At 44.9% G+C, this 14,461-nt stretch overlaps 1 pseudogene; it reads left to right on the forward strand.

The window, feature by feature from the left end:
* Positions 1 to 3,834: 3,834 nt before the first annotated feature.
* Positions 3,835 to 4,784, forward strand: LOC101284372 (quinone oxidoreductase-like; annotated as a pseudogene).
* Positions 4,785 to 14,461: the final 9,677 nt, after the last annotated feature.

Below are 14,461 nucleotides of genomic sequence, written 5' to 3' on the forward strand. Positions count from 1 at the left end.
GATGGGGATATTAATGGTACCTCCCTTGAAGGTGTGTTTGAAGATTAACTGAGCTAATACCCGTAAAGTGCTTAGCACAGAGCTGGATACACAGTGAGAGTTTTGTCAAGGTTCACTTTTTTTTGTTTTTTTAATAAATTTATTTATTTTATTTATTTATTTTTGGCTGCATTGGGTCTTCGTTGCTGCATGTGGGCTTTCTCTAGTTGTGATGAGCTGGGGCTACTCTTCGTTGCGGTGCGCGGGCTTATCATTGCGGTGGCTTCTCTTGCTGCGGAGCACGGGCTCTAGGAACGTGGGCTTCAGTAGTTGTGGCGCACAGGCTTAGGTGCTCCGTGGCTGTGGGATCCTCCCGGACCAGGGCCCAAACCCGTGTCCCCTGCATTGGCAGGCAGATTCCGAACCACTGCACCATGAGGGAAGCCCAAGGTTCACTTTTATTTAATATTGTTATTACCTTTTCACTTCCCTCTGGAGAATCTCAAGGTAGAGCAAATTTCCCCAGAAACTACCTTGCGGTAGAACGAATATTGGCTCTGAAACTGGAACACTTGGGTTCAACTCCTGCCACCATATATGTTCTATCTCGCTGTGACCTTAATTCTTCTGAGCCTCAGTTTCTCCACTATACAATGGAGCACAAATACCCACTTCACAGACTTATGAAGACCAAAGCAAATGAGATAAATGTACAAGAAAATGTTTTCTAAAGTGCAACCGCATTCTGCTAATGTATGGAATGATAATTATTAACCCAGCAAAGAGTGTTCTGTGGCAAGCACTTTTCTGGTGATTTTCCTTCCTGCTCTCTTGTTGACTCAGTACATGTCAATAGATGACTCCATTTTAACCTAAATGTCCCTTGCCCAAGCTAATTGCTAATTTAGACTTAAACTGTTCCCAACTCACGATTAGAATTCAAACCTTGGAACTCCATTAGGGATGCATAATGCTACATTTTCCTTCACTGAAATTAATCAGCTGCAAATGATTAAATTACTATATATAGTGTGAAACACAACAAAGCTGTAATTTTTATATAAATTCCAGAATGTTACATTATTTCCCTTCAGCACTGACATCAGAATAATTCCTCCACAATCATTGCTTTGTCTTCTGTAAAATAAAATTTTAAAAACCCATTGCTTTTCAAGCGTACCAGGGTCTGCGTTCAATATTTAATATGATTAATGTTTACTGTATTTGTTGTGGGGTTGTCTGTTAATTGTGGCGTTAAGCCGCACCCCCTTCATCATCTTTGGGGGCTGGGGGATGTTGGTTCAGAACCACTGTTTGAGGAAAGTATCAATTAAAATTCAGCTCCGTTGAGCACATGCATCTTTCTTGTTGTTTGTTTGTGGTGCCCGGCATATCTGGTGGCAACACTCTCCCCCCTCCCCCTCTCCTCGCTGCAGGAACAGATTGAGATTCTAGGCAACTTCTCAGTGAGCATGTAGCCTGTGGGGAAGCCCCAGGCTTGCTCAGCAAGCATGCGGGGCCAGGGAATCTTGCTTGCAATCCCAACAGTGCGCTTCTCTGGCAAAACCCTCCACCGCTGGAATGAGACAGGTGATTAAAGGAAGGTCTGGATGTACGTGAGGCAAGCAAGGCATCCCGGGGCTAAATCTGAGAAGGCAGCCAGTGCGCGTACACGACCCGGGGAGCCACTTCAGACTCCTTAAATTTTGTGTCCCAGCCACCTCCCTCTTAAGGACCACGCCTCCTTACATATTGCACCCCAGGCACCTCACTCGCATCCCACTCCGATTAAGAGGACCTAGTGGAGAGTCGGGGAACCTGAATGGTGACGCAGTGTGCCCTGGCATCACCGTGATGGACCTCGGAGCCGCCTCTTAACCTCTCTGGGGCTTTGCTTTCTTATCTGTAAAATAGGGATGATCATGTCTGCTGGGCAGATTTAGGATTGAGACAGTGCTTTGTCAACTGGAGGATGCCCTCCGAACATCATGAGTAGCGGGCATTTCTCTGGCTAGCCTCCCCACCGCCGCAGGTCCTCTGGTTTCTGCCTCCAATCCCCTACAGCTTTTGTGGGGGAAGCACTAGGCAAAATCTTGAAAATGCCGCCAGCCAAGGACTCTCAGCCCCCAGATGGCTTCTAAGCCCAGAGAAGGTGTCTCCACGGTTGCTGCTGCCCACAGCTCCTTCCGGATGGTGAGGTTCCATTCTCCTGCTGGCTTTAAGTTCCAGTTGTGCCAGCTCTTCCCTGGCCACCACAGTGGTGGAGTGATCTCTTCTCTCGCCCCCCCACCCTTGTCAATTCCGAAGGACAACTGCCTTGCTCTCCCAGGGTCTCTCAAAGGATATGTGGACAAACTTCTCTTGGTAGCCTTGTTCCCTCTGGAGACCATACACATGACCAGGAAGGCTGGTTTCCAAGTCTTCTCTCTCAGAGCTCTCGTTCCTTCCCCTTATCTCCCTCACCTCTGTTGAAACTTGCCCCCAGATACATGATCACTGCTTTCCACCCAAAGCCTGAGTTCCACACTTACACTTGGCCTCACTGAGTACTGACTGGGTACCCTCTGTTTTGGGGGTACACAGAGCCTGTCATGCTCCCCACCCCAAGAGCTCACAACCCATGGGATATTCCTCACCAAGACCACCTCAGAAATTCCTCTCCGCATTAATGGATTCTCCTTTCATCCTTACTGGGAATAGGCTTCCTCCCAGACTGCCAGCAGCTAGAAGGTGGGGATCCCAAATATTTTAGCCTCCATCAGCTACAGAAGAATAAAGAACCAACCCTGTGCCATTTTGACATCGACTTGTCCTTTCAGAATTGGGAAGAGATTTCTTCTTAAATGGTTCCTACATTCCCCACTGATTTCTTTTGCCAAAGGAGGCATATTTATAAACAGGCTGCCCAATTTGGCCAATGGGCAAAGGGATGCTCAGATGAGGGTGGGATTGAACGTTACACCTTGACCTAGAATTGATACTCAGCCAGGGTGCACCAGCATGTCCACACAGGTTATTAGCATGCTGAAATACTTCTGTAGCAGCTGGTCAATAGCCACCTCCAAACGCCCCTCTGCATCCCTGCTGCCCAGGTCCTCCGGGTCCCCTGGATTTCCCTACAATCCAACAGAAGGGGCCCGGCCCCCCAGGGGTTCTTTAGACCTCTGCTCTAGCACTGGGGCCAGGGCTCTTTTCCCTTGGCCGGTGCTCCTGCCATGCTGGCTGTTAACTGGTCTGAATATCATGCCAACCCTCGCAGCTAGCTAATCACGCAGCTGTCCCCCAGATAGCCACTTCAAAACCTGTGACAAGAAGAGCACTGGGTTGTTTAGGACCTGTGCAGAAGAGGAGAGGCAGCACCTGTGGAGTGTGGAGTTCCGGAGTTTGGGGGTACCTTGGAGCCTAGGCCTGCTTGCTCAGTCTTCATGCCCTCCTGCAGTTCCTCTGGCATCCGGGCTGAGACCAGAACATCCCACCAATGAGAGCTGTTCTGAGACATGACTCAGTATTTGTGGGGCAACACTCAAGGAAATATAGCCACTTCAAATTTATCCTAGTTTACCATGCAGACTACTTGTGGGGAGAGAGAACATTTTTTGCCTCCTGCCAAAACAAAGTCCTTTGTGTGGGTCAAGAGGCCTTACCCTGACCCTGTAGCTTCAAGATAATACTGACCTCTCTAAGGAATATTTTTTCATTTTCGGCATTTGAGAAATCCATGCGCAACACTAGCGGGAAAGAAGGTATGGTACATATATACCATGGAGTATTACTCAGCCATAAAAAAGAACGAAATAATGCCATTTGCGGCAACATGGATGGACCTAGAGATTGTCATACTGAGTGAAGTTCTAATTAAAGTCCAAACGTGGTATAAACCCAGTGGACACATATATTCGCTCTGGCACTTACAGTAGAAAACCACTTCCACCCTATACTCCTGGCTTAGATGTGGCTGGGATAATAGAATCTGTTGGAGGGAGTGTATCTGCTTTCAAGAAAGGAGACAGAGTTTTCACCACCGGCACGATCTCTGGGGCTACACAGAGCATGCTCTGGCAGCCGATTACACTGTTTCCACACTGCCATAAAAACTGGACTTGAAACGAGGAGCTGCCGTCGGGATCCTGTATTTTACTGCACATCGAGTTCTGCTCCCCAGTGCCCATGTGATAGCTGGAGAAAGTGTTCTGGTTCACGGGGCCGGTGGAGGGATTGGAATAGCAGCATGCCAGATTGCTAGAGCTTGTGACTTAAAGGTTTGGGCACAGCTGGTACTGAGGAAGGACAAAAGATTGTTTTGCAGAATGGAGCCCACGAAGTGTTTAATCACAAAGGAGCTAATTACATTGATAAAATTAAGAAATCTGTTGGTGAAAAAGGAGTTGATATGATTACTGAAATGTTAGCTAATGTAAATCTTAGCAATGGTTTGAATCTTTTGTCACGTGGAGGATGAGTAATAGTTGTTGGCAGCAGAGGTCCTATTGAAATAAACCCACGGGACACCATGGCAAAGGAATCTAGCATAATAGGAGCTGCTCTCTATTCATCCACCAGGCAGGAATTGCAGCAGTTTGCAGCAGTCCTTCAAGCTGGAATAGAAGTTGGTTGGTCGAGACCAGTAATTGGTCCCCAGGATCCATTGGAGAAGGTGGCCCAGGCTCATGAAGGTATCATTCATAGCAGTGGGGCTGTTGGAAAAATGATTCTTCTCTTAAAATGATTAATCCTTCCACAGATCTCCTGCATAATTAAAGTTTCTTACCTCAGTTTTACGTATACAAAAAAAAAAAAAAAGAAAAGAAAAAAGCTTTGGGTTATACTTTGAAACATACTAAACATCTTTAAAAAATTATTTCAGTGACAAAAGTCTTGTTACTAGACAAGATGAAATTTCCCCTGAGTGGACAAACTCTAGTTTAGCAATCTCAAACTGCCCCTTTATCCTCATGCTTTCAGAAAATAATCACAGCCAACAACTACTGAGTACCACGCAATGCCAGGCACTGTTCTAAGTGCTCTACGTACAGGATCTCACTGAATCCCCTCTGCAACACTGTGACTTGTAGGCATTTTTATTATCATTTAACAGGTGGACACTAAGATTCAAAGAGTTTAGGTAATTTGTTCAAAGTATCACACTAGAAAGTGGCAGAGCTGGGACCCAAACCCAGGCTGAGTGACTCCAAAGCTCTTAAACTTGAAGCTAAATTACTTGGTATATACTCTCATACATGTTAGTTATCTTCTTCTTGCTGTTGTTATATAATCTTCACTATTCTAACGCCCTTAGGAATGCCTCTGCGTGTGTGTGTGTGTGTGTGTGTGTGCGTGTGTGTGTGTGTGTGTGTGTGAGAGAGAGAGAGAGAGAGAGAGAGAGAGAGAGAATGAGAGAGAACAGGAATGGACATCTGTGTGGTGATGTTGCATATACACATACAGTTATTGCCAGGTCCCTGTTCCCCATTATTTTATGTGGTTCCTTCTGATTGCCTGGGTTGTCTAAGATTGAAAGCTACTCCATGTCAAGGGCTTTGATTCACTTACTCAGAACCCATATGGGTACCACATGAAAGCCAGTCCTCTGTTAAGGCCACAATAGTAATAAGTCCTCTGTTAAGTACCACAACAGAGGAATAAGAATCAGTAAGTGAAAACTTCTGGGACCAGGCAGGAGGAGCCTGCTAGCTCTGTCCCTAACTCTGTTCCTCCTTCCGTCCCTCCCTTCCTTCTTTTTCTCCAAGTCAACACCAAGAAGGGCACTGGAGGCTTATTGAAGAGCCTGTGAGAAATAGCAGTGAGGACCCAGAACATTCCATGTCTCCAGACCTGTGTGCATCTTTGTGGGTCTGGGTGGAATGGGGACCCATTTTGGTGGACTCTGATAGCTTTTTTAAATGCTGAATTCCATTCAGAGTAGTTTTCTTGGGGATATACAATTTAAGATGTGAAACAAAAGTCAAAAAGATGAAGTGGATCTGTTTCCTCTATGGACGGTTCCCCTTCCAGCCCAGGCAAAGGCCGTGCCCCGGCTGTAACCCATTCATTCGCCTGGGGGTGTCCAGGCCTGGAGAGACTCTGTCCCCTTTAATCTCTGGAGGCTGGTTAGTCAGGGTGCCAGGCTCCCTGCCCTCCCACCCCCATGACTGACAGTGGTCCAAAATGTCCATCATCTTTTTGCACAAGGTTTGCTGTTCATTAAAAATATCACCTTTCCTGTGGACAAGAAAATTACCTTTTTTTTTTTCACCTTTGAGCTCAAAATCTCGCTTACATCAGGGCTTGGATGAGCTGCAAATCCAGTCCAATCCAGAAATGCCCAATAAAAAGACTAATTTGAATTTTGCCCCAGACCAAATTATGGGGAGGAAGTAAGTGGAGGGAGGGACCTAGAGTCTGTCATTGCATTTCTGATTACGTTGTTTCTCCTAGTGTGGGAAGAATGGAACCCTGGGCCAGGGATCTGAGTGCAGGCAGCCCCTGTGTCTGGGTGGTTTCTTCCAGGTGCCCTCCCCACCAGGCAACAATGCCCTCTGCTTCATGGACACCCGGGGCCAGGACCTAGCAGCAAAGCATCTGAGACTGTTAAACTGGAGAGAAACCCAGCCAGAAGTTGACATCGCCATTGCGCCACCTGCTGGAAGTTTGGAAAAAGACTCTGAAATTCATGGTTTGGCTGTTAACTAGTAACTTCACAATCCTAATGATTATTTGTAATAATTCTCATTTCGTCTTATTACACAGTTACACAGGTTTTTGAAGACAATTTAAAAGGTGCATACAATTAAAAAAACATAAAAATCACCCACAATCCTGTCACCCAGAGATTACCATCGTGTATATTTTTTTGGCTTTCCTTCCATCCTTCCTGTCTTTTTTCTACTTAGATATATGTAAATTCATATACACTATAGTCTCATTCAGTTCACATTATTCTATAGCCTAATTTTTAGGATTAACAATATGTCTTCAATATTTTTGCATGTCATTAATTATAATCTGCAACATGACTTGTGCTTAGAAGTTTTTTATATCCTTATATCATAATTCTAGGTCCTCTTCCAGTGTATTAATTACAATGTGGTCTATGCTTTGAGTTTTTACTAAATCTAATTTTCCCCCTCCCTTTTCTCCCCTTCTTTCTTTCTCCTTCATTCCTCCTTTCTTTCCTTCCAGGTTTTTGTTTTTACTTGTTTCTTTATTTTCCCTCCAATATAAGAAGTCCACAACAGATGTTGTTTGGGGCAATTCTTTGCAGTATCTCTGGCGTCCCTCACCCCTTCATATAAGGGGATCCATAGACTTCCTACTGGACCCTGGATGTCTCCTCTGGGTGGGCTCTTCTGTCCATGCCTTGGAAGACAGGACACTTTAAACTCTGAATTGAGGTGGGCAAGAAAGATGGGATCCCAACCTAGTGCCTCCTGCGGTGAAAAAAAACCGAAAACTAACAATTACTGATCATTTACTCTGTGCCAGCCAGGCTCCATCATAAGAACATTACCTGAATTATCACAGGCAATCATCGTAAAACCCTTCTGAGATAGAATACCTCTCCTTCCTTCTTTCCATTCACTGGACAGCTGAGGACCCCAAGCTTGAGAAAAGCAAATGAACTTGCCCAAGCGCACCAGCTATTAGTCCCAAACCTCAGTGTGCTGTGATTGTCTATTAAAAGGAAGCAAAACAAAAAAGATTTCCAAATTCTCTTTGAAAAGTTCGAACATCAGGTAATGTGGGTTTTGTTTCCCCACAGCAATAATCAGCTCAAGCAGAGTCGTGGTGTCCATACCAGATTAGCATGGACTGTTCAGTTGGACCATCTCCACCTTTCGTGTATTCCCCCTACAACAGAGGAGGGATGTCTACTGCCAACAATACGTGTGGGGTGGGCTGGCTTCACCTAACAGAACAAGGGAACTTACAAAAAGACAACCATAGGCTCAGGGTTTATAATTCCTGGCTCTCTCTGTCTGAAAAGCAGGCTGTACCTATGGCTTCCCTGATACAACCCCTTATCTCTCCCATCCATGAGTATGGGGATGGATTTTGAGGGTGCTAGCCCGGGAAAGGAGGAACATAATTATAGATCAGAGTGAAATAGTTGCTAGGGGTCCACTGGAATAAGTGCACCGCATGGACACATGTGGGTGGTTGCATTAGATTGGTTGGTTGACTGAAACCAGAAATCAGTAGTGACTTGTACTAAATGAAGTTGATATAATATTGAACAGGCATTGGCAGACTTTTTCTGTAAAGGGACAGGCAAGTAAAAGTTGTAGACTTTGCAGACCATACGGTCTCTGTTGTAATCACTCAACTCTGCTGTGGCAGCGCTATAGCAGCCATAGACTGCTGCTCTATGTAAATGAACAGGTGTTGGCTGTGTGCCAATACAACTTTATTTACAAAAACATGGTAGCTTTCTTTACAAAAGCAGGCCATAGTTTGCTGACCCCAATAAAGAAGGGATACAAAGACTTAGGAACAGGAGCGTTAGAGTGGCTTTCTCCTTTGCAAGCCATGCACCGGTTAAACTAGGTGGATTCTATTTTCCAGAGTAGATTCACCCGTACATCATTTCTCTACTTTCAGTGACTTTTGAAAATGGTCAACATAAGACTTCTCCCTGGAAATGACTTGGGATTGGGGATGTGAATGCAGATTTGGATTCTCTGACCTGGGTTATTTTCTAAGCTGTGTTCGTGATTGGATTCCCAGAGGATCAGAATTCTCTCTAGGTCTCCATATTTATTAGGCTGATGGAGCCAGTGGAAGCAGAATCACCCCCAGAAGGATTGTGCCTGTTGGGTACCACTGTCCTCCAAATGCTTCCTACAAGGGCCTGGCTGAACAATGTCATTTTAACACAGCAATTTCCAGGCATTAAGTCAGGTGAGAGGGAGGTAAAAAAAAAAAAAAATGGGGGCTTCCCTGGTGGTGCAATGGTTAAGAATCCGCCTGCCAATGGAGAGGACACGGGTTCGAGCCCTGGTCTGGGAGGATCCCACATCCCGCGGAGCAACTAAGCCCGTGCACCACAACTACTGAGCCTGTGCTCTGGAACCCGTGAGCCACAACTATTGAAGCCTGTGCACCTAGAACCTGTGCTCCACAACAAAAGAAGCCACCGCAATGAGAAGCCCACACAATGCAATGAAGAGTAGCCCGGGCTCACCGCCACTGGAGAGAGCCTGCGTGCAGCAACAAAGACCTAATGCAGCCAAAAATAAAATAAATAAAATAAATAAATTTTAAAAAATGGTTCAAATGAAAAATTTAAAAAAAAAGAATTAAAAATGCAGAAGCCTGAGAAGCCGAGGCATCTCTCATAAGTCTGGAGACTCCAGATTCAGGGGTTAGGCTCAGAAGATGAGAAAGTGGGTGAGAAGAAGGCCAGCCAGAGAGATAAAGACATTAGGAGGGGACCCTGTGTTTGTGTTTTACGTGGTATATCTGGTGGTGTGTGTGGTGTAGAGAAGAGAGGGGAAAAGACTCTTACATGCTAGCTTAGTATAGGTAGACAAAATTCTGTAAAGTTAGAGAAGAAGAGGACTTAGGAATCCAGGAATTCCCCTCCATTACAGGGAACTCCCCCTCTTCTGCCTGTGGAAGACACAGCTAGATGATTATGGCGTTCATTTCCAGTGAGCACTGAAGTGGTCTCATATCCTTGTCAACACAGCACTCCAGGCAGCCTTCTGCAATCTGTCAGGGTCAGAACTTAATAATAATAACAATAATTATAGCTAATAGTTATAGAGCATCTGTTATGTCTCAGGCACTGGGCTAAGTGTAGTTTATGCTGAGAAATAGAATCTCTTACCAGGAGGGCATGGGTCCAGCTAAAACTCAGGAGTTCTCATTACTAAGAAAAAGAGTCAAACAGGTAGTGAGTAGCCTAAAACTGTAGCCTGTCTATTGACCTTGGTTGAAGTCAGAAGGTCAGAGCTTTTGACTAGCTTTCTTTCCCAGAGTCTAAAGCTGCAGTGTCCAAGATAGTAGCCATGGGGACATGCAGCTGTTAGAATGAAAATTAAAATTAAATAAAATGAACAATTTAGTTCCTCAGTCACAATAGCCACATTTCAGGTGCTCATTAGCCGTGCGCAGCTAATGGCTACACATTAGCCAGTGCAGATAAAGAATATTTATATCACTGCAGAAAGTTCTATTGCATAGCACTGGTCTACAGACCGTGGATCCAAACGTAAAACGCCTTGAAGCTTCCAAGCCTCTCTTTGTAAGGAAACTGGAGTTTTACTTACCGGAGAGCATTCTAAAAGGAGATGGAAATTGTTGAGGGATAAGGCTTAAAGATTCTACTCTGGATAAATTCCTGAGACTGGAGAAGTTGAGTCAAACTTGAAACTGAGATATGGGCCTGATTTTTTTAGCTGCTGTGTTCCAGGTGCTACCCCTCCCTTTTGGGGATCAGTCACTGTTGTCACAGATAATTCCGCAGGACACGGAGAGAAGGAGGAAACCTTGGCAGGAGTTTGTGGCTAACATAATCCTAGTCTTCCCAGAGGCAGCAAATTAAGGTCTCTTGTAGACATCTGTTGTTTTCACCTGCCCAGTGTCAACCCACCCTTCTTTTGGTAACAGCAGCCGTATTTTCTCATAGAGAATCATGCTCCCCTTTTCAGTGCATGTGGGTGTGTTGGACTCCAGGGTTGGCCATGTAACCTAGGCCTGGCCGATCAGAGTCATGCTAGTCGGCCCGAGGGTGGGCATGTGCCCCAAGAAGGATCCAGGAGCCTTGGATTTCTGTTGGAACCATGGGGAACCAGGCACTCTCCTTACACCGGAGTTGCTAAGCAGATAAAATATGGGCCTAGAGCAATTCCACGCATTTATACCACCATACAAGGAGACCCTGAGAGTAATGAAAACAACAGGGAAAACTAGAGCCAAGAAAACGAGAGAAACAGAATCCCAGTGACAAGGTTTGAGCCGAAGAATCTAGGGTGTGAATGAAGCCAATCTACTCCTGGACTTTTAAATTTTGTAAGACAATGAATTTACATTTTTGTTTAAAACTGTTTACGATGGCTTTCTCTTATTTACAACTGAAGAAGTCCTAATAAATATTGAGTTATTTCCTCAAGACCCACATTTCCTGCTCTTCTTCCATTGGCATAGCTCAGCCATGGATCACAGCGCTGGTTCTGGAAGAAGAAAGAAATTCCACTGAACTTAAAAAGTCCTGAAGCTCCTAACCATGACTTCATCCTACCCTTCCCTCCCAAGCATATCCTTAGCACTGATGATACCTCTTTTCCCAAACGCTATCTTCAGGCTGCTATTATATGACTTCTTTTCTATTCAATATTTATTTTAACTTAATTTTGTCAGGATATGAGTGTGAGTATGTGTGTGTGTGTGTGTGTGTGAGTGTGTGTACATACATAGGACAGTGGATTTTAATCTTGAGTGTCCATCAGAGTCACCTAGAAGGCTTGGTAAACACTGTTTTCGAGGCCCTACCCCTAGATTTTCTAATTCAGCAGGTCTGGGTGTGGCCTGAGTACTTGAATTTCTAACAAGTTCCCAGTGATGCTGGCGCTACTGTCCAGAGACTGTACTTGGTGAACTACTGGCATATGAGATGGGGGTAGAGCGGGGAGTAACACCTGCCATTTCTAGAGTGTTTTACAGTTTGTAAAGACCTTTGCAGTTTATTTTGGTCATCAACTAAGATGGATAAGGCAACTATTATTGATATAACTATTATTCTGACAAAGAAACTGGGGCTCAGAGGGATAAGATGAGTTACCAAGTTTATGCAGCTAGGACTTGCAAAAGCTGAAACCGTAACTCAGATCTCCTGACTGAAGTATTTATTGCATTATAACATGCCATCTTGCATGAAAATGGAATCAATATTAAGAAAGGGAGGAAAGAGGGAGAGGAAGAAGAGAGGGGGGGATCAAGGGCAGATGGGACAGGAAAGGAGAGAGAAGGAAAGAAGAATCTGCAACTGAAACCCTGGGGGCATGAGGCATACCAAAACCACCATGCATTTGTCAGACCTGGATTTGTTCCATTTCTATCACTTTCTAGTCTTTGAACCTTAAGAACATTTCTTAATCTCTTTGATCTCCAATTATAAAATGGAGATGAAGAAAACTACCTTGAAAGATTATTTTGATTATTTAATGAAATCATGTATGTAAGCGTTTAGCATGGAGCCCAGTGCACAGTAAGCTCTGCTTAAATGTTAGCCATTAGAATTTTTCTTAATCCTCATAACCCTTCTGAGTTAGATGCTGTATTAGTGAAGGGTAGGCTGGGTCACTCTAACAAATTAACCCTTTAGATGGCTTACAGAATAAAGAGTTTATTTCTTTCTCACATGACAATTTGAGGTAAGTGTTCTAAGTTGATGGACAACTCTGCTGCACAAAGTAATTCAGGGACTCAGGCTGATGGAAGTTCTACTTCCCTCAGTACTTGGTTTCTGGGATCTCTATTAACATTGCCATTCCAACTACCCAGCCAACAGGAAAGGGAAGGAAGGAGAAGTCAATGCGGCATGGCCTAGTCTTAAGGTGTCACCCCAGAAGGCACACACCTCTTCCCCTCTTATACTCTATTGCAGAGAACTGAGTCACATGGTCACATCTAATCTCAAAAGAGCTGATAGGGGTTTCCCTGGTGGCACAGTGGTTGAGAGTCCGCCTGCCGATGCAGGGGACGTGGGTTCGTCCCCTGGTCCGGGAGGATCCCACATGCCGCAGAGCGGCTGGGCCTGTGAGCCATGGCCGCTGAGCCTGCGCGTCCGGAGCCTGTGCTCCGCAACAGGAGAGGCCACAACAGTGAGAGGCCCACGTACTGCAAAAAAAAAAAAAAAAAAAAAAAAAAAAAAGGTGGTTTCCCCAAGCTCAGTGCTCCTCAGTTGTAACACAAACCCACTGGGTGCATAACACCCATCTGGGTCAATCACATCATACTGATGAGACCTGGGGGCAAGAGGAGCTGATGCAAATATGCTCATGCACTTGCTGTATAATGAGTAATAAAATCCTTTGTCTCTGACCTAGGAGTCTCATGTCTTCTGTCGGCATCAATTAAACAGTATCAAGTTAATGTATTGATATCAGTTTGTAAGAGGGTAAAATCAAATTCCACAGGAAGCTGGGAAATGTGGCCCCTAGTTGGGCAACGGTGTCCTAGCTACAATTCTAGAACTATAGAAGAAGGGCAAAGGGAACTTTGGTGATTAGCTTGCAGTCTCTTCCATAGATGGTCTTACCCCCAATAGGAAATAGAAACTCAAAGAGATGAAGTAACTTGCCCAAGGTCTGGCAAGCCGCAGAGCTGGGATTTGAACACATGTCTGATAAATTTCTTCTACTGAAAATGAGAAGACACACACAGGGAATCTATTACTGCAGCCATGCAAACATGTACAGAGCCCTGTTTGCTGTGAAGCTAATGATAACCCTATGTCCACATTAATCCTTACCCTAACCCTTCCAAAGCTCTGGGAGGGACCCTAGCAATATGGTCACATGACATTGGATGCCGTGCTAAGGAGGCTGGACTTTATCATATAGGCAATAAGAAGCCACCTGAAGTTCTTAAGCAGGAATACAACACTGTGACTGCAATGTGGGAGATTAAATGGTTGGAGGGAGACATTGGAGGCAAGGATACTGTTGTTATGGTGCCTGGCACCATAGTAGGTACTCAGGGTGTGCTGAATGAATGCTTTGGTTAAAAATGATAATGGCCTGATCGAGTAGAAGGACAGGATATGTGGGATTGGTGGCAGATTATACATTCATGTGACAACCCATGCTTGAGAATGATACACATTATATTCAATATGGTAGTTACTTCTAGGGGCCAGGAATAGGTTGTGATTGGGGAAAGGGTCAAAGGGGCCTCAGCCCCATTGGTAATATTTTATATATTAAGCTGGGTGATGGGTGATTCTTTATCTTTTGAATATTAAATCTTTTATAATAAATTTTATTTTTTTGGCTGTGTTGTGTCTTCGTTGCTGTGCATGGGCTTTTCTCTAGTTGCGGCAAGCCAGGGCTACTCTTCGTTGCGGTGCGTGGGCTTCTCATTGCAGTGGCTTCTCTTGTTTCAGAGCACTGGTTCTAGGCACGCTGGCTTCAGTAGTTTGGACATGTGGGCCCTAGAGCACGCGGGCTTCAGTGGTTGCGGTGCATGGGCTCAGTAATTGTGGCACACGGGTTTAGTTGCTCTGCGGTGTGTGGGATCTTCCCAGACCAGGGATTGAACCCGTGTCCCCTGCATGGCAGGCGGATTCTTAACCCCTGAGCCACCAGGGAAGTCCCTATAATAAAATTTGCAAAAGGCATTTTAGAGGCAGAATAGAAAGGGAAATATTTTGGAACAACATGCGTGTGCAATTCCTCCCAGAGATCTTTGCATATTCAGGAGATAATGAATTAATATAAAGTAGAGAATGTCTGCTGGAGGAATGTCTATTTCCAGCAAC

This window comes from Orcinus orca, chromosome 8 (assembly GCF_937001465.1).
Source record: "Orcinus orca chromosome 8, mOrcOrc1.1, whole genome shotgun sequence".
NCBI classification, from domain to species: domain Eukaryota; kingdom Metazoa; phylum Chordata; class Mammalia; order Artiodactyla; family Delphinidae; genus Orcinus; species Orcinus orca.